The sequence below is a fragment of the Rhinatrema bivittatum genome, chromosome 7 (assembly GCF_901001135.1).
Source record: "Rhinatrema bivittatum chromosome 7, aRhiBiv1.1, whole genome shotgun sequence".
Classification (NCBI taxonomy): Eukaryota; Metazoa; Chordata; class Amphibia; order Gymnophiona; family Rhinatrematidae; genus Rhinatrema; species Rhinatrema bivittatum.
Window position 1 is genome coordinate 135,242,124 of NC_042621.1, and position 26,991 is coordinate 135,269,114.

General features: G+C 41.3%; 1 protein-coding gene across 11 annotated transcripts in view; it reads right to left on the bottom strand.

The window, feature by feature from the left end:
- MARCH8 (membrane associated ring-CH-type finger 8) overlaps positions 1-23,459 on the bottom strand; it is a 376,426-nt gene extending 352,967 nt beyond the window's left edge. For 6 of the 11 annotated variants that reach the window (XM_029609205.1, XM_029609221.1, XM_029609213.1 and 3 more), the window contains exon 1: positions 23,276-23,446. The gene's annotated coding sequence lies outside the window, so the exon portion shown is untranslated. Of the gene's footprint in view, positions 1-7,274; positions 7,342-22,899; positions 22,920-23,213; positions 23,234-23,275 lie in introns of those variants that run through there. The other 5 variants (XM_029609208.1, XM_029609207.1, XM_029609210.1 and 2 more) reach the window with 5 other exon arrangements.
- Positions 23,460-26,991: the final 3,532 nt, after the last annotated feature.

The following is a 26,991-nucleotide window of genomic DNA, read 5'->3' on the forward strand; positions in this document are numbered from 1 at the left end:
CCAATGTAAAATCTTGGCTAACAGATAATAATTTGGTTCTTAATCTTAAAACTGAGATTGTATTGCTTTCTCATACAGACATGTCCAAAATTTCAGAACAATGGTTGTTTGAGAGTATTCATATTCCAATTAAATCTTGTACACGTGACCTGGGAATGATTGATTCATCATTATCTTTTCATCCTTAAATTCAGTTTGTTGTGCATGCAGACTTCCTTTTTCAAACAGTAGCTTGTTAAAAAATACCATTCTAGAAGCACAGTTCAGATGTATTCCACACATTAAGAAAGGTGGAAAGAAGGCAAAACGATTACCAGCATGGTTAAAAGGGGAGGTGAAAGAAGCTATTTTAGCCAAAAGATCTTCATTCAAAAATTGGAAGAAGGATCCAACAGAAGAAAATAGGATAAAGCATAAACATTGGCAAGTTAAATGTAAGACATTGATAAGACAGGCTAAGAGAGAATCTGAAAAGAAGTTAGCTGTAGAGGCAAAAACTCACAGTAAAAACTTTTTTAAATATATCCGAAGCAGAAAGCCTGTGAGGGAGTCAGTTGGACCGTTAGATGATCAAGGGGATAAAGGGGCACTTAGAGAAGATAAGGCCATCGCGGAAAGATTAAATTATTTCTTTGCTTCGGTGTTTACTGAAGAGGATGTTGGGGAGGTACCCGTAATGGAGAAGGTTTTCATGGGTAATGATTCAGATGGACTGAATCAAATCACGGTGAACCTAGAAGATGCGGTAGGCCTGATTAACAAACTGAAGAGTAGTAAATCACCCGGACCGGATGGTATACACCCCAGAGTTCTGAAGGAACTAAAAAATGAAATTTCAGACCTATTATTAAAAATTTGTAACTTATCATTAAAATCATCCATTGTACCTGAAGACTGGAGGATAGCAAATGTAACCCCAATATTTAAAAAGGGCTCCAGGGGCGATCCGGGAAACTACAGACCGGTTAGCCTGACTGCAGTGCCAGGAAAAATAGTGGAAAGTGTTCTAAACATCAAAATCACAGAACATATAGAAAGACATGGTTTAATGGAACAAAGTCAGCATGGCTTTACCCAGGGCAAGTCTTGCCTCACAAATCTGCTTCACTTTTTTGAAGGAGTTAATAAACATGTGGATAAAGGTGAACCGGTAGATATAGTATACTTGGATTTTCAGAAGGTGTTTGACAAAGTTCCTCATGAGAGGCTTCTAGGAAAAGTAAAAAGTCATGGGATAGGTGGCGATGTCCTTTCATGGATTGCAAACTGGCTAAAAGACAGGAAACAGAAAGTAGGATTAAATGGACAATTTTCTCAGTGGAAGGGAGTGGACAGTGGAGTGCCTCAGGGATCTGTATTGGGATCCTTACTTTTCAATATATTTATAAATGATCTGGAAAGAAATACGATGAGTGAGATAATCAAATTTGCAGATGAGACAAAATTGTTCAGAGTAGTTAAATCACAAGCAGATTGTGATAAATTGCAGGAAGACCTTGTGAGACTGGAAAATTGGGCATCCAAATGGCAGATGAAATTTAATGTGGATAAGTGCAAGGTGATGCATATAGGGAAAAATAACCCATGCTATAAATTACACAATGTTGGGTTCCATATTAGGTGCTACAACCCAAGAAAGATCTAGGTGTCATAGTGGATAACACATTGAAATAGTCGGTACAGTGTGCTGCGGCAGTCAAAAAAGCAAACAGAATGTTGGGAATTATTAGAAAGGGAATGGTGAATAAAACGGAAAATGTCATAATGCCTCTGTATCGCTCCATGGTGAGACCGCACCTTGAATACTGTGTACAATTCTGGTCGCCACATCTCAAAAAAGATATAATTGCGATGGAGAAGGTACAGAGAAGGGCTACCAAAATGATAAGGGGAATGGAACAACTCCCCTATGAGGAAAGACTAAAAAGGTTAGGACTTTTCAGCTTGGAGAAGAGACGACTGAGGGGGGATATGATAGAGATGTTTAAAATCATGAGAGGTCTAGAACGGGTAGATGTGAATCTGTTATTTATTCTTTTGGATAGTAGAAAGACTAGGGGGCACTCCATGAATTTAGCATGGTGCACATTTAAAACTAATCGGAGAAAGTTCTTTTTTACTCAACGCACAATTAAACTCTGGAATTTGTTGCCAGAGGATGTGGTTAGTGCAGTTAGTATAGCTGTGTTTAAAAAAGGATTGGATAAGTTCTTGGAGGAGAATAGCCACTGCCATTAGCAATGGTAACATGGAATAGACTTAGTTTTTGGGTACTTGCCAGGTTCTTGTGGCCTGGATTGGCCACTGTTGGAAGCAGGATGCTGGGCTTGATGGACCCTTGGTCTGACCCAGTATGGCATTTTCTTATGTTCTTAGGTCCATAAAACCATTTTTAAATGCATCTGATTTTCGAGTCATTACCCAAGCTCTTACTTTGCTTGATTATTGCAATTCTCTGTTTATAGGTTTGGCAAAGTCTTTTCTAAAAGCTCTATAGTTAATAGTTATTTATGGTTATTACCTACATGCTCATATTTCATCTGTATTGATTAATCTTCATTGACTTCCTATTTGTTGGTGTATCAAATTTAAAATCCTTACGTTAGCTTTTAAATCTGTTAATGGTTTCCTGCCACAATGTTTTCTGGAGCTGAACAGGTATTGTCTTGCTCATTCATTACAATTTTCTTCCAGACATCTTCTTGACATACCTTCACATAAATCAATGCGCTTGAAAGACTCTTCAGAGCAGATGTTCCGGGTTGTTGGCCCCTACTCTTTGGAATGAGCTTCCAGAATACAAAGCAAGAAAACAATTACCTGCGTTTTACAAAAAAACATTAAAGACCTTTTTATTTTCTTCTGCATTTAACTTGCTCATAGAGGGTGTAAATTGATTTTTTGTGACTTGAGAGGTTTGGCAATGTAACCAGGACCAGGAGTTTTGTAAATTCTAACAGGCTTTGCTGCTGGTGATATTCCTTATTTTATTATTTGTTGTTTTGAGTTTAATTTGTTTTATATTTTGTGATATTATTGGGAATGTTCTGTTAATCATTGACTTATATAGATCGGCAAGCTACACATTTTTTAAATAAATAAAATAATTAGTCTTGTACAAAGATTTTTTGGCTTTGTGCCCACAAAAATGTGAAAACCTCTATTGCACATGAAAACCAAGCAACAGTATTCTGAAGAAATAACCCTCAGAAGCCTTACAAATTTGCTGTTTTATACCATCTCCCACTGAAGCTCCTTGTGAACTTGGGTGGGTCATTTCATTCTAAATTGCCTCAGGTACAAACTTAGGGCCTGATTTACTAGAGCTTTTCTCCTATTCTGTCTCGAGAATGAGGCCCTATCAGCTAGAGAATGAGGCAAACATAGGCAGGGAAATATCTACTGTACCTTTAATGTAGCTCACCTTGAGCTTGAGTCTGGAAAGGCAAGAAATCAAATCTAAAACCCAAATTGAAATTGAAGGTTCAATTTCAAAAAAGTGAACAAAAATATTTAAGTGAAGAAACTTGGCCAACTCCTACTCAAAAGTTGTAATCTCCCCTGATTCCTGGTTACACAGAGTTGCCAGCTCAAAGGAGGGGGTGTGTGAATCAATTAAAATGGAGAACTATATCTCCAAATACAGTTAGTTGACCACTTTAACATCTGGGGATATACTGAAGGCTTGAGGGACATGTAGAAGATGATAGAGTATACAAGAAAGGACTCCATCTAACTAACAGGCAGAAGTTACCTACATTATTAACTCCATATGGACTGATGAATCTCTGGTAGCATCCCACCCTCTTCAGTGCAGTGGCTCTCTACCTTCGGCCACTAAGAGCACGATTTGACAATAGCCAGATCTCATCTCCATGTTCTCAGATCTGGACCTCATTTGCCCCGAGATTGAGTTTGGACATGAGATCATAGATGTCACCATCATCTAGGCTCAATAAAATCAAAGTACCTCAGGAGGTTGGAGGTGGAACTGCTATTGCTAGGGTATCGCAAAGGAGATGGAACCAGGTTTCTGTTACTAAAGAGGGGCAGGAATGTGCTGCTGTTTGCTAATGGAGGAGTGAAAAAGCAGACTGCTGGATAGACTGGATTGGGATGCTGTTGCTAAGATGTGGTGGAGGAGTGAGATCTGGTTCTTATTGCCAAGGAGCATTGTTGCCAAGCATCAGCTAAATTTATAGCCCAAAGAGACTCTTGAGAAAATAAAAAATGGAGAAAGGTAAACAGTGGCATGCCCCAGGGGTCTGTACTTGGACCGGTGGTTTTTAATATATTTAAAAATGATCTAGAAAACAGAACGAGTGAGGTGATCAAATTTGCAGATGACACAATTATTTCAAGTTGTTAAATCAAGCTGATGTGAGAACTACAGGAAGACCTTGTGAGACTTGGAGACTGGGTACCCAAACAGCAGATGAAATGTAAATGTGGACAAGTACAAAGTGATGCACATAGGGAAAAATATTCCAAATTGTAGTTACACATTGTCAGGATCCATACTAGCTGCCTAGAATTTATGACTGAGCAGGATACAAATTTTAACATAAATCTAGGTGTCACTGTGGACAATATGTTGCAATCCTCAGTTCAATATGTGGCAGAGGTCAAAAGTGCAAACAATGTGAGGAATTATTACGACAGGACTGGAGAACAAAACAGAGAATATCATAATACCTCTGTATCACTCCATGGTATAATTGCACCTAAGTATTGGGTGCAATTCTGGTCACTGCATTTCAAAAAAGATGTACTGGAACTAGAAAAGGTACAAAGAACCATCACCAAAATGATAAAGGATATGGAATGGATCCCTTGTGAGGAAAGGCAAAAGATGTTAGGTCTCGTCAGCTTGAAAAAAGATGGCTGAGGGGAGATATGATAGAAGTCTATAAAATCATGAGTTGAATGGAATGGGTGAATGCAAATCAGTTATTTACGCTTTAAAAAAAAAAAAAAAGACAAGACTAGGGAACACACAATGAAGTTAAGCAGCACATTTAAAACAAATCACAGAAAACATTTTCTCATGCCATACACAATTAAGCTCTGGAATTCATTGCCGGAGGAAGTGGTAAAGGCAATTTGCACAGCTGAGGTTAAAAAAAGATCTAGAACGTTTCTGAATGAAAAGTCCATAAACGGTTAGACTTGTGGAAGCCACAGCTTATCCCTGGGCAAGCAGCATGGAATCTGTCTAGTATTTGGGATTTTGCCAGGTATTTGTGACATGGATTGGCCATTGTTAGAAACAGGATATTGGGCTTGGTGGACCTTTGGTCTGGCAGCTCTTATGATCTTTAAAACTAGTCCATTATTTAAAATGGAAAAGAATCACATTTATCATCAATACGTTGCTTCACGCTTAGCAACGAATGCTATGGGCACTAATCCCTGCTATAACAAACAAAGAAACAATGACAGCTCAAAGAAATTATTTTTTTTTTAATTACAAACAATTTGAAAAAGTGGCAGGAAGATGCACATGGCAGGTGCGTAACGTGCATATTTATTTGTAACTAAGAAGTGGTAAATGTGCAAGGACGTCAAGCTACTCAGCATTCAGTTACAACAGGTGGAGCTTGCAACATCAAAGGTAATAGTAAACACTGTAGAAGTTACAGCTTGCATCTTTACTCTTTGATTAGTTAGCCAAAGAAAGTAAATTACAGCAGATAAAGATCAAAATTGTCCATGCAGTCTCCCCAGCAAGGTACTCCAAGTTGAGACTGCCACTCTATGCCAATTACCTCCATGCAGAAAAGTAAAACTAAAAATACCGTTTTATCTTGGTTCTTCATTTTTTCCTGTAGCCACTAGAGTTCCTTTATGTTTATCCATTACTGTTTGAATTTCATTACTGTTCTTGTCCTCACCACCTCTTCTGGGAGGGCATTCTAGGAATCCACCCTTTCAGTGAAAAAGGTTTTCCTGACATTGTTCCCAAGTTTACCCCTTGGAGCGTCCAGATATTTAGAAGTTAGTCTCTCTTCTCCTCTAGGTTTACATATTTAAGTTCTCAAATCTAATCTTGTGTGCAGACCATTTTGGTTGCCCCTCTGGCCTACTTCTATTCTCCCTCTATCCTTTTTGAGATACAGCCTCCAGAAATGAACACAATATTCCAGGTGAGGCCTCATCAATGACCTGTACAATGGCATTATTGCCTCCTTTTCCCTGCTGGTTATGCTTCTCTCTATGTAACCCAGCATTCCTTGGGCCCTAGTCACATTGCTTCGCTGTCTTCAGTCACTATCACCCTGAGGTCTCTCTGCCCAGTGCATGAACATCAATCTCTTGCCCTCCCATTACATACATCTGGATTTCTGCACCCCAAATGTTTGACCCTTCGGTTCTTAGCATGTAAGCCTAGCTGCCACATCTTCAGCCATTCCTCAAGCTTTCTTAGATCACTTATTCTCTTCTCTTTCAGGGATGTACACTCTTTTGCAGATCATATCATTCACAAAAAGATATACTTCTAACCCCCCCATATCATTGCTGACAAAGATACTAAACAGAACCAACACAGGAGGGCAGAAGGCAAAATGTAGAACTCATCTTTACTCCTTGACCCTCTGGCCAAAGAAAAGTGGTACAGGAAAGCAAAAATCAGAGCCTGCATCTTTACTCCGTGATCCACAGGGCGGTATGAGCAGTGACGATGCCTCAGAAACAGAAAAAGAATAGGAGGTAAAGATCAGGGGCTCTGTTAGCTACAGGCTAATGGCATAAGTAAAGCCTCTAAGGGTTATAGGGCTCATGTTTTCAATACTTTCATTTCAGATAGAGCAAACAATGGAACCAGTAATGGCTCAAGGAAAAGGATGATTTCAAGATATAAAACCCAAGATTTAAGAAGGGGAAGTATGTTTATCAGAACTCATAAAATGTCTCAAACAGCCACAGAGATAAATGTAATTTTTTTCTCTCTACTTAGAGGATGTCTATTTATCTTCTGTATTCTTCACATGTCCTTACTTAGGTGATGTTTGCTTCTTTGCCTTTTACCTGAAAAGTTAGCAAGTGGGCTGGGGAGTGAAATCAATTCATGCTGTACACAGAATTTGGACTTCAAAATGCACACAAATGTGAAATATGTAATTGTACTAGCTGCAGTTTAAATGGCAAGGGTGACAGCCTGCAAGTCACTGTTTTAAGTAAATGTTCAGATTCACTGTAGAGAAGATGGATTTCCATTCAGAGGCCCCCCCGACTTCTGTGGCGTGTCCAACACGTGCTCTTTTCATGCTTACTTCCAGATTCCACTGCCAGTTCCAGTCATGCACACACTGAGTCCACAAAGCACTTCAGAATGTAGATCTAAAAATAAAACAGGGCAGGGTTGGAATATTCTAGCAATTAAAAAAAAAAATAGGTAGCCCAGTGGCTAATGCTCTTAACTGTAAATTAGAAATTCAAAATGGATTCTTGGATTAAGCTCCTAGGGTGAATTCCCAGCTCCTGTACAAAAGAAAACCAGCAACTGCTCTAATAATACTGCTTGTTTGTCATCCATGGAGCTAACCGATGTTCTATGGGTAGCAACAGTTACTCTTCAAGCCAGAGGAAGCTACAATAATTTTCAACCCGCATGTAAAAGTTGGAGAGACTACAAACATTCGGGCCGATACAGTAAAAACCGCAGGAGAGCCAGCGCTCAGAGGCGAGCGGTCACTCTCCTGGGTGCACGATCGAGTCTTTAAATGAGGGCCCGCGGTAAAAGGAGGCGCTAGGGACACTAGCGTGTCCCTAGCACCTCCTTTTTGACAGAAGCGGCGGCTGTCAGCGAGTTTGACAGCCGACACTCAATTTTACCAGTGTCGGTTCTCAAACCCGCTGACAGCCACGGGTTCGGAAAACGGACTCCAGCTAAATTGAGTGTCCGTCTTCCAACCCGCGGGCAGATTTAAATTATTATTATTATTTATTTTATTTTTTTTAATCTTTGGGGCCTCCGACGTAATATCGCTATGATATTAAGTCGGAAGATGTTCAGAAAAGCAGTTTTTGCTGCTTTTCTGTACACTTTCCTGGTGCCGGCTGAAATTAACTTCTGCTTTTGGGTAGGCGCTAATTTCTGAAAGTAAAATATGCGGCTTGGCTGCCCATTTTGCTTTCTGTATCGCGCGGGAATAACTAATAGGCCCATCTGCATTTGCATGTTGCGGGCGCTATTAGTTTCGGGGGGGAGGGGGGGGGTTGGCCACGCGTTTTCGACGCGCTATTGCCCCTTACTGTATAATGGGTAAACATAGCGTGTGGAAAATGTGCAGCCAAACCGGGGCTAAAGGTGCGCTCGGTCAAGCACACCATACTGAATCGGCCCTATTGTCAGAATCCATGCATTATAGTCTCTTGATGCTCCTCACAAAGAAGGTTTGTCCTGCTTTTCAAATTAGTCAAGTTATTGGTGTAAGGAACCCGCCCCCCCCTCCCCCCAGTCTACTGACAGAAAACAGAGGACAAGTTTCTAAGTTTTTGTGTGGATAAAATATTTATCTGTGGGAAAAGCCCCACCGAAAATTGCCCTCCCCTACTGTTCAGAGAATGGGTACTTTTACCAATGTCAAAAAAAGAGACAGGGTAAGGTCAGGGAAGAGAAGCCTGCTAGATACATCCCATAAGAGTTTCCCTTTGAAAAGATGTTTACAGGCCCCATAAATCTTAATCCCAAATGAGAGTTAACTGCCAATTTTAGAAGATTTAAGGGCAAGGTGTGTCTCTGATGCAATGTGCATAAAAACGACAGGAAAAAAAAGTAAAGAACAACTTAAAATTGGGAAGAATCATCAAAAGTTCCAGGAGTTATAGTGCAGAGTGCTGGACAATCTGTTACTTGTGCAACCGAACAAAAGAATTACTGCATTCAGTGTGTACTGTCCAATACATCAAAATCTCACATGGTGCACCCTCATGAGCATGCTGCACTACTTCAATGATTATAATTCTTTTAATTATTTAATTCTTCCAGAAATGTCTCTAATTCTGGAACTGCTTACAGAAAGTTAAACAAGTCAGAGAAGCACTTCAGCAAATCCAAGTTAAAATGTTATATGAATTACTACTATTAGAGGGCAAAAAATAATTTCACTCTCAGTCTTTTTAGCTCATTTGAACTGCAATTAGAAGGTTTCATAAAAATGATGTGCTAACAGATTTTATTATTTAATTATGGAAAGAAATGCAACCTGAGATGCACTTGATCATTACTGAGGTCTCTCCTACTGATGGCAATTGCTTGAATCTGAATTTTCACACCAATTCTGACTAGACAGCTACAGATAGATTTCTCTCATTATGTAAGCATGGAAAGAAACAGAGGGGCTAGAGATTCACACATAGGCATACAAGTAATAAACAAAAATAATTTTGCTGTGTTAACAGTAGAATAAGCAAAATGTCAGGAAAAATATTTTAACAACTTTTGAATCTGTGTGAAGTTTGCACCATAGACTAATTCTGAGAAGATAATACAATATCAGATCAATGTAGTAATATCACCAGATAAGGGCATAGCTAATACGCAAGCTTGTTACCAATTACGGAAAAGTTATAATAATGAGGAGATATGTAAATCTGTGATTTGTTCCTGAATATAATATGTAATACAGGTAGGGCAGTCTCATGTGGACAGGCCTGATTCGACCGGGTGTGCATACTGTGCATTTGCACAGGCCAGCACACCCAGCTGGGGCAGCGAGCCGGCAGCAGCAGGAGAGACTGCGGGGTCGCCAGCAGCCGAAAAAGCAGAGAGGCTGCAAATCGCCAGCAGCCGGCGGAGAGGCCCATGCTCTGGTTGTGTGTGTGCACGCACACACAGATTCCACCCCACCCTCCCCCAAACAGGGAAGGCCCACAGGGCCAGCCTGAAAATATCAGGAGGCCCAGGGGCCATGGTGGAGCTCATCCCACCACGATCCGAAGAAAATAGGGTGCCATGTGTGTAACTGAGAGCATGTGTGTGTCTGAAAGCCTGTGTGTTTTGTGCGTGTGTGTATATGAGAGCCTACGTGTGTGCACGTGTGTGTCTGTATGAGAGCCTACGTGTGTATGTACCTTTGAGAGCCCATGTGTCACATACAGGCTCTCACAGGCACATACACATGCACATAATTTATCTGTGAGGGAAAGCAAGCCTGTGTATGTAAGAGAGAGGGAGTGTGTGACAGAATAGAATGATTGTGTTATTGTGCGTGTGTATGAGAGAGAAGATAAAATTTGGGCGTCAATACCTCCCCCAAGCCACAACAATCTCAGGGTGACTGGAAATCAGAAGATCACAGGTATGGAGAGCAGGAGATTTTTTTTAATCCTTATTAGTTTTAATTAGTGGGCATAATTTGATAATTCTGCTCTTTCGAAATATTTAAATTTTTTTTGGGGGTGGGGGAACAGAACATTTTTTAAATTTTTGGACTTTTTATTCATCAGATATTTTGAAATATTTTCTTGCTGTTTGGGAAACTTTGTACATTCTATTCATTAACTGTTTGACATTCTTTTTATAAATATGATTTTACTATTATGGTTGTTTTATATTTCTTGATTTTATTATTTAATGTTTTATGAAGAATGGTAATATTTCTATTGTTACACTGCATACAGAGGCTGGCTTGTTGTGGGTTCTAGTTCAGTTCTTCTCAGCACATTTCTGTTTATACTTTCTGATCTCTTTATTCTGTATTTGGTAAGGGTCTGTCTGTGTTCTGCATATGTGACCGAGGTGAGGTATTTTGCTGGCATGTAATTTCTGTGTAGGGATCTATAGCAGCCTGATTTCCTAATAAGAGTTTAACTGTGCTCTAGGGCCTGGTGTAATATGTGCAGTGTTGCATTTTCATAAATAAGTTTGTTAGAGTTGTTTTGGTATGGGAGGTTTACTATATTGTAAGGGAATTCTGTTTGTTCATTGCTTTCTGAGGACCAAGCTCACACCCAATATGCATTACAAAAAGTCTAATTCCATACAGTTCAGAGTTTCTTTTTTTTTTACAGTTTTCTCTGGTAGGCACCACAGGAGTGCATGTAAATATAATGAGCTAGATTTTAAAAGCCCTGCGCCGGCGCACCTATTTTGCATAGGCCGTCGGTGCGCACAAAGCCCTGGGATGCGCGTAAGTCCCGGGGCTTTGTAAAAGGGGCGGGTGGGGGCGTGTCTGGGGTCAGGGAGGGCGGTCCCAAGTCCCCCGGCACTGCGGCCTGTGCCGGGGCAGCGGTGCGAGCAAGTTACGCTTGCTTGAAGCAGGCGTAACTTGCACAACAAAAGGTAGGGGGGGGATTGGGTAGATAGGGGAAGGGAGGGGGAAGGGAGGGGAAGGTGGGGGGATGCGGAAGGAAAGTTCCCTCTGAGGCCGCTCCGATTTCAGAGTAGCCTCGGAGGAAACGGAGGCAGGCTGTGTGGCTCGGCGCGCGCAGGCTGCCGATTTTGCGCAGCCTTGCTCGCGCCAACCCCTGATTTTATAAGATACGCTCGTATCTTATAAAATCCGGTGGCGCGAACAAAAGTACGCGCACGCGTATGTTTTTAAGATCTACCTCAGCATGCACGGTGTTATTTTTGTCTCAGCAGACTGTACTTTTAAATGTTCTTTTTCATGTAAAAGTTATTATAAATGCATAATTTGTGTGTCTGTAAAGGATGTGTGGGGTGTGTGGGGTGGCGAGTGTGCAATGCTATAAGATTTGCCCAGGGTACCTAATACCCTTCCTTATACATGGGCTCTGGGGTGGGAGAGACGGGTCAGTTTTAAAAATATATATATAGATTGTAGGATGGAGCTGGGATTTATTTGATGGGCTCAGGGGGTGGGGGGTGAGCACAGTACAGCAAAAAAGCTAGCAGCGGCCCCATCCGCACCCGCCTTTTCTATGTTTTTGCTTGCCATGCTTTTCTTATTTCTGCTTCAAGCTTTTCTTTTTTAAATGTGTTATAACTATTAGTTCTTAACAAAAAGAACACTAATTATTCTTCAAAAACTGTCTCCTTGGGATATCTAAAGAAAAGCAGCCTGGCAGACAATCGCAGTTTCAGGTACTCATCTATTTACAATATAGCACTTTTAACCAGCCTGCCTCAAAGATGCACTCCACACAGTTTAAGCAGAAATAAGGGTCAACAAATAAGCTATGAGATACCTTTTTTATTGGACTAATTTAATACATCTGTCACTACCTTTAAGCTAGTCTAATAAAAAGGTGTCATCAACTTGTTAGCTGTTATATCTACATATTCAAGTAGACCAACACAGCAATCACAATAATGTACAGTTTAGATGAAACCTATCAGGGTAATTTTCAAAGGAAAATGTAAATCTAACAAACTATTGTAGCAATTTTTAAAAGCCCAATTAACTACATTAAATGCATTTAACAAAGGTAAAATCTATTGACAATTCAATAGCATACTTTAGCAATATTCAACAAGCCCAACATTCTGTCGCCAAGTACAAGAAGATCTAAACGGAAATCTAATTCCTGTTTCTCACTCCCAGGGATAGCAATAATTTTCTTTAGTCCACCTGGCTAATGTGTTAGGGACTTTACCTCCAGAAAACTTGTCCAAACCTCTTTTAAATCCCACTATACTAGCAGTAGTGTAGCAAGGGGAGGGGGCCAAGGGGGCCAGGAGATCCCATCCTGCCCATCCAAGAAAAGGCCACGTGGCGGCTGGGGGAGCCCATCCCACCAGCAGCAGAGGTGGAGAAAGTCAATGGCTCCCACAGAAGCCCTTCCTGCCTGGTGGCCCAACTGAAGAGGAGGGACTGGAGCCTGTGTGTGTAGGTGTAGGAGAGGGAGGGGAGCCAGCGTGTGTGTGTATGCGTGTGTAGGTGTAGGAGAGGGAGGGGAGCCAGCGTGCGTGCGTATGCAGGTGAGGAGAGGGATGGGAGCCAGCGTGCGTGTGTGTGTGTGCGGGCACTTGCGTGCGTGTAGGAGAGGGAGTGGAGCCAGGATGTGTGTGTGCGTGCGCTTGCGTGCGTGCAGGAGAGGGAGTGGAGCCAGGGTGTGTGTGCACGCGTGCATGCGTGTGTGTAGGAGAGGGAGTGGAGCCAGGGTGTGTGTGCGTGCGTGCAGGAGAGGGAGTGGAGCCAGGGTGTGTGTGCGTGCAGGAGAGGGAGTGGAGCCAGGGGGTGTGTGCGCGCAGGAGAGGGAGTGGAGCCAGGGGGTGTGTGCGCGCTTGCGTGCGTGAGAGGGAGTGGAGCCAGGGTGTGTGTGCGCGCGTGTAGGAGAGGGAGTGGAGCCAGGGTGTGTGTGCGCGCGTGTAGGAGAGGGAGTGGAGCCAGGGTGTGTGTGCGCGCGTGTAGGAGAGGGAGTGGAGGTGGGGTGTGTATGTGTGCGCGCGTGCGTAGGAGAGGGAATGGAGCCAGGGTGGGGTGCGTGTGTGTGTGTGAGAGAAAGAGATTGGTCAGGGAGGTGACTGCTGTGTGTGTGAGAGAGAAAGAGATTGGTCAGGGAGGTGACTGCTGTGTGTGTGGGTGTGAGAGAGAAAGATTGGTCAGGGAGGTGACTGCTGTGTGTGTGTGTGTGAGAGAGAGAGATTGGTCAGGGAGGTGACTGCTGTGTGTGTGTGTGTGTGAGAGAGAAAGAGATTGGTCAGGGAGGTGACTGCTGTGTGTGTGTGTGTGTGTGAGAGAGAAAGAGATTGGTCAGGGAGGTGACTGCTGTGTGTGTGAGAGAGAAAGAGATTGGTCAGGGAGGTGACTGCTGTGTGTGTGAGAGAGAAAGAGATTGGTCAGGGAGGTGACTGCTGTGTGTGTGAGAGAGAAAGAGATTGGTCAGGGAGGTGACTGCTGTGTGTGTGTGAGAGAGAAAGATTGGTCAGGGAGGTGACTGCTGTGTGTGTGAGAGAGAAAGAGATTGGTCAGGGAGGTGACTGCTGTGTGTGTGTGAGAGAGAAAGATTGGTCAGGGAGGTGACTGCTGTGTGTGTGTGTGTGTGAGAGAGAGAGATTGGTCAGGGAGGTGACTGCTGTGTGTGTGTGTGTGAGAGAGAGAGATTGGTCAGGGAGGTGACTGCTGTGTGTGTGTGTGAGAGAGAGATTGGTCAGGGAGGTGACTGCTGTGTGTGTGTGTGAGAGAGAGATTGGTCAGGGAGGTGACTGCTGTGTGTGTGTGTGAGAGAGAAAGATTGGTCAGGGAGGTGACTGCTGTGTGTGTGTGTGTGTGTGTGTGTGAGAGAGAGAGATTGGTCAGGGAGGTGACTGCTGTGTGTGTGTGTGTGTGAGAGAAAGAAATTGGTCAGAGAGGTGACTGCTGTGTGTGTGTGAGAGAGAAAGAGATTGGTCAGAGAGGTGACTGCTGTGTGTGTGTGTGTGTGTGAGAGAGAAAGATTGGTCAGAGAGGTGACTGCTGTGTGTGTGTGAGAGAGAAAGAGATTGGTCAGAGAGGTGACTGCTGTGTGTGTGTGAGAGAGAAAGAGATTGGTCAGGGAGGTGACTGCTATGTGTGTGTGTGAGAGAAAAAGAGATTGGTGTGTGTGATAGACTATTCATGGGCCCCAAGGAAGAAGAGCGTGAGGATAGAGCTTCAGCAGCTCTTGCTGCTTCTGGTATGTGCTATTGGCCTACAAGGGAAAGGAGTAGGAGAGTTACTGGAGAGGGTAAGTAAAGGTGGCTTTTTAAGTTTATCTTTCTTGATTGACTGCCATTTTAATTATTGGGTATTATGTGATGTGTCTGCTGTTAGAAATATTTTATTGGTGTTTGGAGAATTTTTAATAATTTTGAAAATTTTTAATGATTGGATGTTATTCCATTTATCAGATGTTTTGAAACATTTATTATATTCTAGTTTTAGAATTATTTTATATTTCTTGAGAAATGTATAAACAGAAATGTGGAGACAAAAACTGAACTGGAATCGCCTGGGTACAATCTTACCTTGCCTCATTCAACATGGTCAGGTGGGCTTTGTCCAAAAACGTTACGCCCTAACCAATATTAGGAAGATCATGGCTGCAATGACACTTTGTGAACGAGCAGATATCCCCTTTTTACTGGTCAGCCTAGACGCAGAAAAGGCGTTTGACCGCGTAGCATGGGGCTATTTGTTCCAAGTACTCACAGAAATGGGGTTTCAAGGGTTTTTCTTGGAGGCGATTCAGCTACTCTACTGTGACCCTCACGCTAGATTGATAGTTAATGGTAGCTTGTCTTCTCCTATCCCCGTACAACGGGGAACGCGTCAAGGTTGTCCCCTATCTCCCCTTTTATTTTTACTGACACTAGAACCGTTGCTCATAGCACTGCAGGAAACTCCTTTGATACGAGGCGTGCAGTTTTACTCAGGTGCAACCAAAGAGATTTTTAAATATGCAGCCTTTGCAGACGACATCTTGGTCTTTCTAACATCCCCAGCCCGCTCTTTACCGACGCTACTAGCGCTTTTTAAAGCTTTTGGGGAGTTTTCTGGCCTGCGCATTAATTGGGACAAGTCTGAGGCGTTAGGCTATCCTGCCACCTTGCAGGCCGGTTGGCAGGATCCATTTCCACTGCACTGGTCCACCTCTGTGCTCAAGTACTTGGGAGTTTATCTTTCCACCGATTTGAGCTCCATTTACTCTCTTAATATTACCCGATTATTGAATTTGACGAAAGAAAAACTGTGTCATTGGAGGGGGCTTCCGTTATCGTTGGGTGGGCGCATTAATTTATTTAAATTAATTATCCTACCTAAATGGCTCTACGTAATACAGAACCTCCCGTTTACCTTTAACCGGAAAGATAGAGAGACCCTGGACAAATTACTTCGCACATTTATATGGAAGGGGAAGAAAGCCCGTATCCCCCTGCGTTGGTTAAAAATGAAATGGGGTGAGGGTGGTATGGGAGTACCGGATCTGAGTAGTTATGTGGTGGCGGCAAATTCACGCTTGGTCCGAGATTGGATTTCTGGAGATTCTACCTTTCTTAACCTTGTGGCAGAACAAACGCTGGTGGATCCCATAGATATCCGATTTATACTGATGTGTCCTGGTAAGGAACTGACCACTGCTATTAAACAGAACCCCCTTATAACACCTCTCCGACAAGCCTGGCAACATCTGACAAAATATCTCGGTCTTCCTGTATGTAATGCGTTTCTGATGCCTATTAGGGGTAATCCACATTTTACTCCAGGATCTCAGAATAGAGTGTTTCAGGAATGGCAGCAAAAGGGTATAACCATGTTGGGTCATGTTACAGACGAATCCGGGGTTCTCTTCCCTTTTGAGACCTTCCAAACGTTATATGGTTTGCGGGATAATCATTTATTTGGTTATTTGCAGATCCGTCATTATTTTCACTCACTTCCTGCATCTTGTAAAGTTTTAGGCCACCTTCAGGCTCTTGAGCGGTTTTTTCAATTGGGTAAATCCTATGGCCCCTCACTTTCAGACTATTATAAGGTACTTACTAAAAATTTTGCCCCCGAAGCTTGTATTCGAGCGACGGAACGCTGGAATAGGGATGGGTTGTTTCAGGTGCCTCCTGGAGTTTTTAAGGCGTCGATGCGTACGTCTATAACTATTACTAGTAATATGTATTATAGAGAAATGCAAGTCAAACTGTTATATAGAGCCTATATTACACCACAAATCGCCTTTCATGCGCACCTTGTACAGAATGCATCCTGTCCAAAATGTTCGTGTATTAAGGGGACGCTGTCCCATGTTTTTTGGGAATGCTCGGGAACCCATTCTTATTGGGAGAAGATTGTGCGCTATCTAAGTGGGTTGTTAGATGTAAACTTGCCAGTGTCCCCATATATGATTCTATTTGATTGTATCCCCCGACCCTTGATTAAGGGCCAGGAACTTAAATGGTTTATTCGTAAAGCCTTTGCAGTAGGGAAAAAAATTGTTCTGCTTAATTGGAAAGAAACCACGAATCCCTCTTTCTGGACGTGGCGCATACATCTCCATCGCCTAATGCAACTAGAAAGCTTAGCTTCTCAGACGGACCCGCAAAGACGAAGACGCTTTCTCTGTATTTGGAATGGATATATACAGGCATTACCACATCGAGCTCGAAGTTTGATTCTCAACTCTTGAATGGACCAAATAGACAAGGAAGTCATCACTCGTGTGTTCTTACCTGTGATATTTATGGACATGAACTGGGACTTGCATAAGGGGGGTGGGTAAAAGGGAAACCTGTTCAATTTTCTGTTACTGTTATTGTGGTTTGGAGTTGGGATATCGAAGAAACTACATATTGCTAACTCCCGATGTATTGTTGAAACATTTCCATAATAAAAATTATTTACAAAAAAAAAAAAAACTGAACTGGAAACAGCAAGAACAAAAACTCTGTATGCAGTGCAACAATGCAAAAACATTAGCTTTATGGTCATTTTATTTTATATTTGGTGAGGGTCTGCGTGTTCTGCATGTGTGACCCAGCTAAGCGTGTTCTGCGAGCTTGTAGTTTCTTGGTAGGGATCTATAGTAGCTTGGCTTGTTCTGTTTTCCTAATAGGAGGTGTATTGGTATTTAGGGCCTGGTGTAATTTTTGCAGTGCTGCCTTTTCATAGGTAGGATTGTTACTTGAGTTCCATAATGCAGATGTAACTTTGTGCACATTAGTTTGCGTACATTATTTCAGATCCTGGAAGTCTGATGGGCTATATTTTTGTTTTGCACAGAATGCAGAGGGATTTTTTTGGGGTTTCCATTCCAGTTTCTGTTTCCATATTTGTAATTTGTGGTCTTTCTGTATTTGGTGAAGGTCAATTCTATGTATGTGACCGAGGTAAAGTATTTTACTAGCATGTAGGAATTTGTATCAATATTATTTGTTGTGTTTTCTCAATAGAACATGCATTGGTGGTAAATTACTGTTTTTTCATAAGGAGGACTATTGCACCTGGTAGGAGAGAGTGTTTATGTTGCTGTTACTGAGATGACACCAGAAATATCTTTTTTGTATGGTAAATTGAACGGGGAATGTCCTAGTTCTGTAGCCATTGATGGGAGGTCAGGGTGGATCCTGTAGATACAGAGTATATGTTTATATTTAGCCCCATGACGATGTGTTCAGTGTGTCACGCATGTGAGAGCCATCTATCATATGGCTGTTGCATATGTTTGTTCTAGTTCGCACAGCTGCAATGTTTCTGTTATCTGTGAACCGATGTGAGGTTACTAAACAAATATCGGTATATAAAAACTGCAAATAAATAAATAAAAAAATAATAAATATCAGGTGTGTCCCGACAGAAAAAAAAAGGTTGAGAACCACTGCTGTCGAGGGCAGCCTAAAGAAAGCACACAAAACACCACCGAGGCCCAGCACACGGCGTGCAGTGAAAAAGCCTCAGAATGGGGCCTAGCCTACAGAGGCTGCTCAACCCACCAGGCTGCCCACATCCATTGCCCTCCCATGGAGCAGGACGAACGCTGGACCGGCGCACCGAGCACGGAGACTGGGGGAAGGAGAAACCTTCCTCTGTCTCTGTATTTATTGTTTTGTTTTTTTTATTTACATGAGCTCAGCCTTACCTGACTGAGTACAGAGACGATCTCCGGCTGTGGGAAGAGAGAGCATTTGCCGTTACTGCCACACTCGGCTTCCTGCACCCGCTGCCTTTCAGCTACTTAACAGCTAAGTCCACGCCAGCTATAGGACCAAGGCACTCATCTGAGGGACCACGGAAATCACCTTGGGAATTCTCAACTGGGGGAGGGGACCTTTTGCTATCACCACAGGAGGGCAGGGCAAATTTATTTTCCTCATTTCTCCTTTTTTTAAATTGAAGCAATCCCCAATAGAGAGATACACGTCCATCATCTGCTGAAGACTGAGAATACTGGCAGGCTGTCGCTGCAGGGGTGTATATACTGTAATGTCAGTTTGCTCAGTCTCCATCTGCTGGTAGAGGTGCATAACCCACTTGTTCTGGATTCATCTGACTTGATGCTAAGAGAATTGTAATTTAGTTTGCTCATGGCTTTCTGAGGACCAAGCCCACACCCAACATGCATTACAATAGTCCTAATACCATATGTGTTCCAAGGGTCTTTTTGGCTTTTACACAGGGTTTTCTGGGTGACACCACCGCAGGACGTGTAAATATATCTTCTGCTGTGATATTTTTATTTCAAAAGACTGTACTTTGAGTGTCCTTTTTCTGATAAAATCTTATTATACGTGCATAATTTGAAATTGTGTGTGGAAAGGCCATGGTGGGGGGCAGGGGAAGGTTGGGCACAAAGCTGTAAGATTCACTTAGGGTGCCCAATAACCTTGCACTGACCCTAATTAGTAAAAGAATACAAATTAAATGTTTAAAAAAACAGAATGAGGAGGGGCCAGCAAAGTAATTGTTCACACAGATTTGCAAAAAGGTTAGCACTGCCCTGCATGGCAGCGCTCTTTGGTGATGTGCTGGTGGGGTTCCTACCCCTCCCCCAGTGAAAAGACCCCACTGTGGTGATGCACTGATGGGTAATGGGGGAGTGCAGGGCAGACAACACAAATGCATTGGTCCCTGAGCGCCAGAGTTCCTAGCTACAACTCTGTATACTGGTCACCTTGATCACATTCTTAGAAAACAAGTTTCCACAGCTTAATAGAGCGCTGAATGAAAAAGTACTTCCTACTGTTTGTTTGGAATCTGCTGGTTGCTAGTTTTAATATTTTATTTGAAAAGGTAAAGGATAGTTCTTTATTTACCAGTTCCATCCCAATCATGATTTTATAAACTTCTATCATATCCTTTCCCAGCAGTCTTTTCCAACCTGAAGAGCCCTAGTCTGTGTAGCTTCTAATCATAGAAATGAAATGAAATGAAACATAGAAACATAGAAATGACGGCAGAAGAAGACCAAATGGCCCATCCAGTCTGCCCAGCAAGCTTCACACATTTTTTCTCTCATACTTTTCTGTTTCTCTTAGCTCTTGGTTCTATTTCCCTTCCACCCCCACCTTTAATGCAGAGAGCAGTGATGGAGCTGCATCCAAGTGAAATATCAAGCTTGATTCAGATACATCTACTATATCGTTTTTGTCATTCTCCTCTGCACCTTTTCAAGTTCTACTATGTCTTTGTTGAGATGGGGCGACCAGAACTGCACAAAATACTCAAGGTGCATTCACACAATGGCTCGACACCAAGACAATAAGATCTGAATAAGTTTGATTTAAACTCCATTGTTGTGTTTTAAGTGCTGATCCTAACTGTTCTATCATAAAGCACCCTATATGACCAAGCAATTCAGACTGAATCAGTGATTAATATGCTTTTCTTGAAGCATAACCAGCACTGGCAGGATGGAGGGAGGGAGAGAGAAAGGCTATAGGGGGGTGGGAAGGTGAGAAGTAAAGCAGTCTCTCCATGCCCCCCTATAATCAAAATAAAACTGCCCTTCAAATAAGTATTTTTTTCTCTTCAAAACTCCAGTACCATTATTATTCTGCCTTCCAAATACATGGGCATATCGCCAAACTTGGGAGGCCCCACAGGCTTTATAATTTTTTTTTAAAAAGTATATTATATAGTCAAAAACAAATAGAGGCCAAGTGTTCAAAAATACAAATGTAAATGAAAAATCATAGCGAACACTTGTGTATATTAAACAAAATAGCTTTTTATAAGAAAAATTTGTATTCTTAGATATTATGTATGATATGCTGTAATTACAAAACAATTATCAACCTATATTCACTCAAATATGCTAGCATGAAAATTTCAGTTTTGATACAAAAATGCCCTTGTAGCAGATAAGTTTTTAAATGTTCCTCTAGAGCAGTGTTCACTGTTATGTCCCAGATACAAAATGCTCCAACAAATGGTCACACAGGAATTAGATTGCATTTGCTACGCAATCATGCTGGGTTCAGCTTTAATCCACTGTAACAGCCACATTTAAAAAGCAGACGTAAATTGAAACTCTCAACAAAGGACCTCTATTTTGCCAATCAATGGCTTCATCAGGAGGAAGAGATGCGTAAATATGCATAAATCCTTCCAACTGTGAAAAAACAAAAATGGATGTATACCAGTATCTACATAATACAAATCTTAAAACTGAGCTTGAATACTATGATTATCTTTCACCTACCACAATTTCTCGGTATTCAAACTTATGAGGACTTCCTCATGACACAGCTAGGAGACTTCAAATTGCAAAACTGAATTACTCCTTGTATTAACCACAAACCTGCAAAAGGATTATAACTTAAGTTTACAATAATCCTGAAGGATACCAGATGTAATAACTTAATGGATTAAAAGGAGACTCATCCGTACAGACATTACCTGAGCCTTCCCTCTCTTGCTTCTTTGACAGAGAACTGAAACAGAGGCTTGAAGTCATAAGACCCATGGACTGCCTAAGTACAGGCACAACTGATAATGAATTCTATGCACCTTGTCAAAGACTGAATACACAATGACATCATACTCTCAAACATATTGCTCTTTTAAAATTAAAAAAACTAGTAGACTCATGTCTGTAAAAGAAGAAAGCTTCTACCAGAATGCCTCCCATTTGATGATGGAATTTAAACCATCCGGAGCTGTAGCACGCCATGAAAAAATAAAGTGTTCTTGGCGCAGTAACTGCAGAGTAATATTACCTCCTCTCCGGTATTCCAATTGCTGTATGACCAAAAATTTGATTTCTTCTGTGTGATTCATTTCTTGCCAATGTTTAACTAGCGGTGATTCCATCTTATTTGTACGAATACAGCTTTTATGCTGAATGATCCGTGTCTTGCCCAGAAGCTTAGTCTGTCTTATGTACAACTTATGATACAGGCATTGAATGGCGTAGATGACTTGTGTGGTATTACAGTCATAATGGCCCCTCAAACTAAAACTAATGGGTAAAACAGGTGTTTAAAAATAAATATTTTAAGGACATTAGTACACATCACATAGTGAATACAAGCAAACTGGCCAAAATTACGCAAGCCTACAGCAGTGTTGAACTGGAGTATTGTACATATTAACCTGTCACATAAAACATAGCCCCAGATGTGTGCAAGAAAGGTTTATTCCTAAAAAAACTTTGTGCAATTTGAGCACACGCCAATATTTAAGAACAATGCACTGACCCATATCGGATTTCTTAGAGTAAGGCAGTGGTTCCCAACCCTGTCCTGGGGGCCCACCAGCCAGTCAGGTTTTCAGGATATCCACAATGAATATGCATGAGAGAAAATTTGCATGTTATGGAGGCAGTGCATGCAAATTTTCTCTCATGCATATTCATTGTGAATATCCTGAAAACCTGATTGGCCCCCAGGACAGGGTTGGGGACCACTGGAGTAAGGGACTATACATTCCTGTAACCTCAGCCATAAATCGGGAGTGCATAATTTGCACTTCTCTTATACTCTTCCAATGAAGCACATAAGCATTTCAATTTTTGAAATTGTCCCATAGGAATATTAGTCCGCAAATTGCTGGAGTGATAACTATTAAAATGCTCAGTTCAGTTTTGTAAATATGGTGGTAAACAGCCTTGCCCTCATACACAAGTACATCCAGAAATGATATTTAAACTGAACGGTACTGTATTTATTCTTCTTAGATATCACATACTATAAGCTGTTTTTACTAAACAATTATCAACCTATATTCACTCAAATATACACTGAAATTTTCAGTTTTAATAAAGAAAATGTCCTTGTAGCAGATAAGTTTTTAAAATATCCAGGAGGATGCATCTGCTTATTTTAAGGCAGGTTCAGAAAATAAAACCAACTTCACTGACAGTGCCCAAGATCTGAGCGATCTGACTTTATGAAGCGAGTTTCAGTGCCAGCCTGTTAGTTCGGGTGAGGGAGGGACACCAGGTGGGGAGAGCGGTCGATTCAACACTAGAGCATTTTGGGGATGAGCCTTCCCCCCCTCCTCCCTTAAAACTCCTATTCTTCAGTGCATCTGGACTCACAAAGCCACAATGGCATGTTCAGGCTTTATGTTCCCATGGCAACCGCAGGCCAACAGCCCATCAGTTCCAAGCGATGCCTTCATTCCGTCATCATGCGCGCAAGAACCCAGCACCGGTTCACCCCCAGATCACGGCGCTCAGAGCGACTCCTAATCCCGCTGTCTCACAGCCCTTCACCAACGCCTCGGGCCTTCTATCCCCGACAAGCCTCCGTCAGCTGCCCTGCCCCGCCCCTCCCCAACAGCATTTGGCAGGTCAGAGCACACACATTTACAGCCTAGCACAGCACAGATCCGGAAAGAAATACTACTAACGGCAATGAAGAGGAGTACGGATCCCTTAGCATCCACGCACTACGTTGTTTCTTAACACAAACCTTGCTTGCTCTCCACATCCGGGAAAGACTGCCATACGCTATACCTGTGAGAAGAACGGCAGCAGCAGCACCACCACCACCACCAAGGCGAGACCGGAAGCGGCCGTTGGATTAGAGGAGGCTCTCGGCAGCAGGCAGCCTGTGAAGTTTCCCTGTTTGCTGCGCATGCGCAAAACACCGCGCGTCCCCCAACAAGGAAGTAGAATGTAGAAGCAAGGAGGAAAAAGTTGTTTCTTATCGTCGGCGACAGCGCGATGAAACATCCGCCTATAAACTGAGAAAGCCGCCCAATTTGGAGGGAAAACTGCCTATTTTGGCCACACTGCTAAAGAGTGAGATACGGGCCCCTCTTATTAAGGTCGGGAGGAAGCAGGCAGAATAGGTTGTCTTGTGTTACTAAACCATGACGGAAGAGGAGGGGTCAGGATTCTAAATAGTTATGATGGAGAGATGAAAAGGCAGGGTTTCGAGATTCTAATACTAAGGAATGACTTTGGCAGCTGTTGAAATTGGGATGTTAGTGAGGAACGATGGACAGATTAGTACATGTAAAATGCTTTTGCCAAAGCATGTCTTATATCTACTGGTGTTGCTTGCAGTCCATACAGGACTAAAGTGTCCTGGTTCTGGCCTTGGTTCCTGTTTTATCTCCGGCAAATCTTTTAGCCAAGGGTCCTGGTCTCCTACGATTCCACGGGAAGGGCTGCTAAATGTATTCCTTCCCGTGGAATGTGCTGGTCCTTTGTGGAATCGCCACGGGAGACCAGCGAGCCAGAATCAGGTCCGGTCCAGTATCTCCCGCGTGAAAGCAACATTCGGGCCAGGACACCACTGCCGCTTTCCTTTTCTCTTTTGAAGCGTGACCAGCGCTGGCAGAGTGGAGAAGCCAGAGGAGGGTGGGGAGATAGTAGGGGAAGGTGTTGGGAGGGAAGGTTATGTGAAACCGAGGAACTAAGGGAAAGGGGACTGGGTAGGGTATGTGTGAAATATGTGCGTGGGGGGCAGGGGCGGATTGTGGGAAAATAGTGGCCCGGGGATTTTTCTCCATACTGGCCTGTGGGTACCCAATTACATATACAATATAATTTATATATATAATTTACATATATATGTACACACTCCTATATTTCGGTATGGTCCTCCCATATCAACACAGTACTTTTGCCAACACTCAAAGAATAACAATCCCACCTATGAAAAAGAATACCACAAATATTACACCAGAATCTAAAATATCAATACACCTCCTATTAGGAAAACAGAACAGGCCAAGTTACTACAGATCCCTACAGAGAAACCACATGCTAAAAGAATGCTTCATCTCAGTCTTTTACACAGACAACCAAGTGGCCATGCACTAAGTAAACAAGGAAGGAAGGTCAGGTTCCAGAACTCTATGCAAGGAATCTGTACTACTACTGGAGTGGGCAACAATATAGATTAGACACCAAAATAGTCCAAGTATAACCATTTTATTTGAGTAGAGACATATATTCATACAGGTGCCAGACTCTGGCCGAGTTTCGCCCCTCTTGGGGCTGCCTCAGGGGCTACAACAATAAGTACACCATATAAATACACAGACATAAATACGATAAAACATAATTAAAATAACATTTAAAGGTACCAAAGATTAAAACACAAATCACAAATTACACTTGATAAAAATCAATTAAAATAAAGATGCTTAATGAATCAAAAAAATCAAATTAAATAACAGTATTTGTACCTGTATGGAGAGGTTCTCTTTTTCTATATCAACAATTCGCTTATGGAAAAAACTTCAATTATCTAATAATCTGAAAATTAACAAACATTAATAATGCTTCTGAATATCAATATTTAATGACAATGACAAAATGACTAATCCAAAACAATACTCAAATTTAAATACAAAAAAAAAATAATTTTTTAATTATATTGACCCAAAATAATTCATAATTTATATGTGCAGCAAATAGAGCCTTAACGGAATTGATCTCGAAACATCACATTCATAATTAAGTAAATATAATTACCCACATCTTTAAAGGTGCGAGCAAAATATTTAAAATCTGTATACTAGTATATCATAAAAACTGTCCTCCGGTGTATCTTAAAAAGGCACAGGCTCATAATTAGAGTGCATATAAAGCTACATATGAAATAAAAGGAAAATCTCAAACCTATGTAATCAATCAAATAAAAAGCACAAATTATGCACTCATAAAAAGAAACTACTGTAATATGTATTAAAAACACTCTAAACAAATACTACTGACATCCGTCGAAAAAGCCTTGAATAAAAACGTGTGATTCAATTAATACGGTGCATGTCTGCCATTCTGTGTTATTTTGACAGCGAATATGAGTGCAATACTATAGCAAGGGGTCCGACCGAAGACGCCGACTTATCATTTTGCTAATGATTTGACAAAAATTACCTTCCTTAAAAGGTAGAACAATAGATCATGCAGTGCACTGGTGTATATTATTTGCCGGCTCAAACCGAATGCTGGAGCAACACAACAGCGTTTCCCGGCAGAGACAAAATCCCCCAAGTAATACTGTGAATAGCATAAACTTTTGAATCCTTTGTTAAAATGAACATATTTTGCTAATAATTGCGCAAAGATTCCATTCTTTAAAAAAAACAGAGACTATCGAATATTTACTTCACTAGTGTATATTGATTGCCAACTCAAACCAAATACTGTAGCACCATAATAGCGTTTCCCGGCAGAGACAAGGTCCCCGAAGTAACACTATAAATACCATAAACTTTTAAATCTTTTGTTGAAACGAACATATCTGATACTTACTCAGATAGAAGTACTGACGCGATTAGTCTCCGCTCAGGTTAGACCGAAGTTTGAATCGTCGGAGAGACTTAATGGTCTTTTAAATAAGTTAAAAACCGCGCCAAACGGCCTGTCAATCAAATGATGGGAGTGGCTTAGAGGGAACCTGTATGTAAACACTGCGGCAAATACAGACTTTTTTAAAACAAAAGACTTTTTAATTGTTGAACGATATAATTATAATATTACTGTGCAATGTACTTTTGAATTTATTTTTTATTAAAAAATTCTAGTTAAAACCAATGCACCACCCAAATACCGACTGGTGTTAACTAATCTGTTTAATAAAAATACCTAACGTACTAAGTAGATTCAGCACAATTATGCACTATGTGATAAATATTAGAGCACCCCATGTTAATTTTAGACTGCTAGATCCTACCCCCATAGTCGGTTCTAATATAAAAGAGCTTATATATACTGCTATATTGTTACCATGCTATTCAAGTATTAATTTTTAAAAAATTACTAATATATTAAAAAAGTTAATTTGAATCCCTGTGAAGAAATTGTTGAATATAATAAAATGTTAAACAAATCTATAGATTGCAAGCCAGTGCCTGTACTCAGTAGGAGGACAGTTATTATGAAAACTATTTCAACATATTGTTTATAAATTGCTGCCCATAAGAATTATTAAATATGATTCATAAAAAATGTAAAATTTAAATTAATTGATAATATAAAATTTATAAGAATTGTTGAAAACATTTTTTTACATAAAAAGAACCTATAAAATATATTACTGCATACATTAAATACATAATATATTACAGCGTACATTAAATATATTAATTAAAAACAACAAACAGAATACGGAATTATCAAATAGGCAATAAAAACATTGCCAAGCGTTTAAGAGAAACAACCAATACT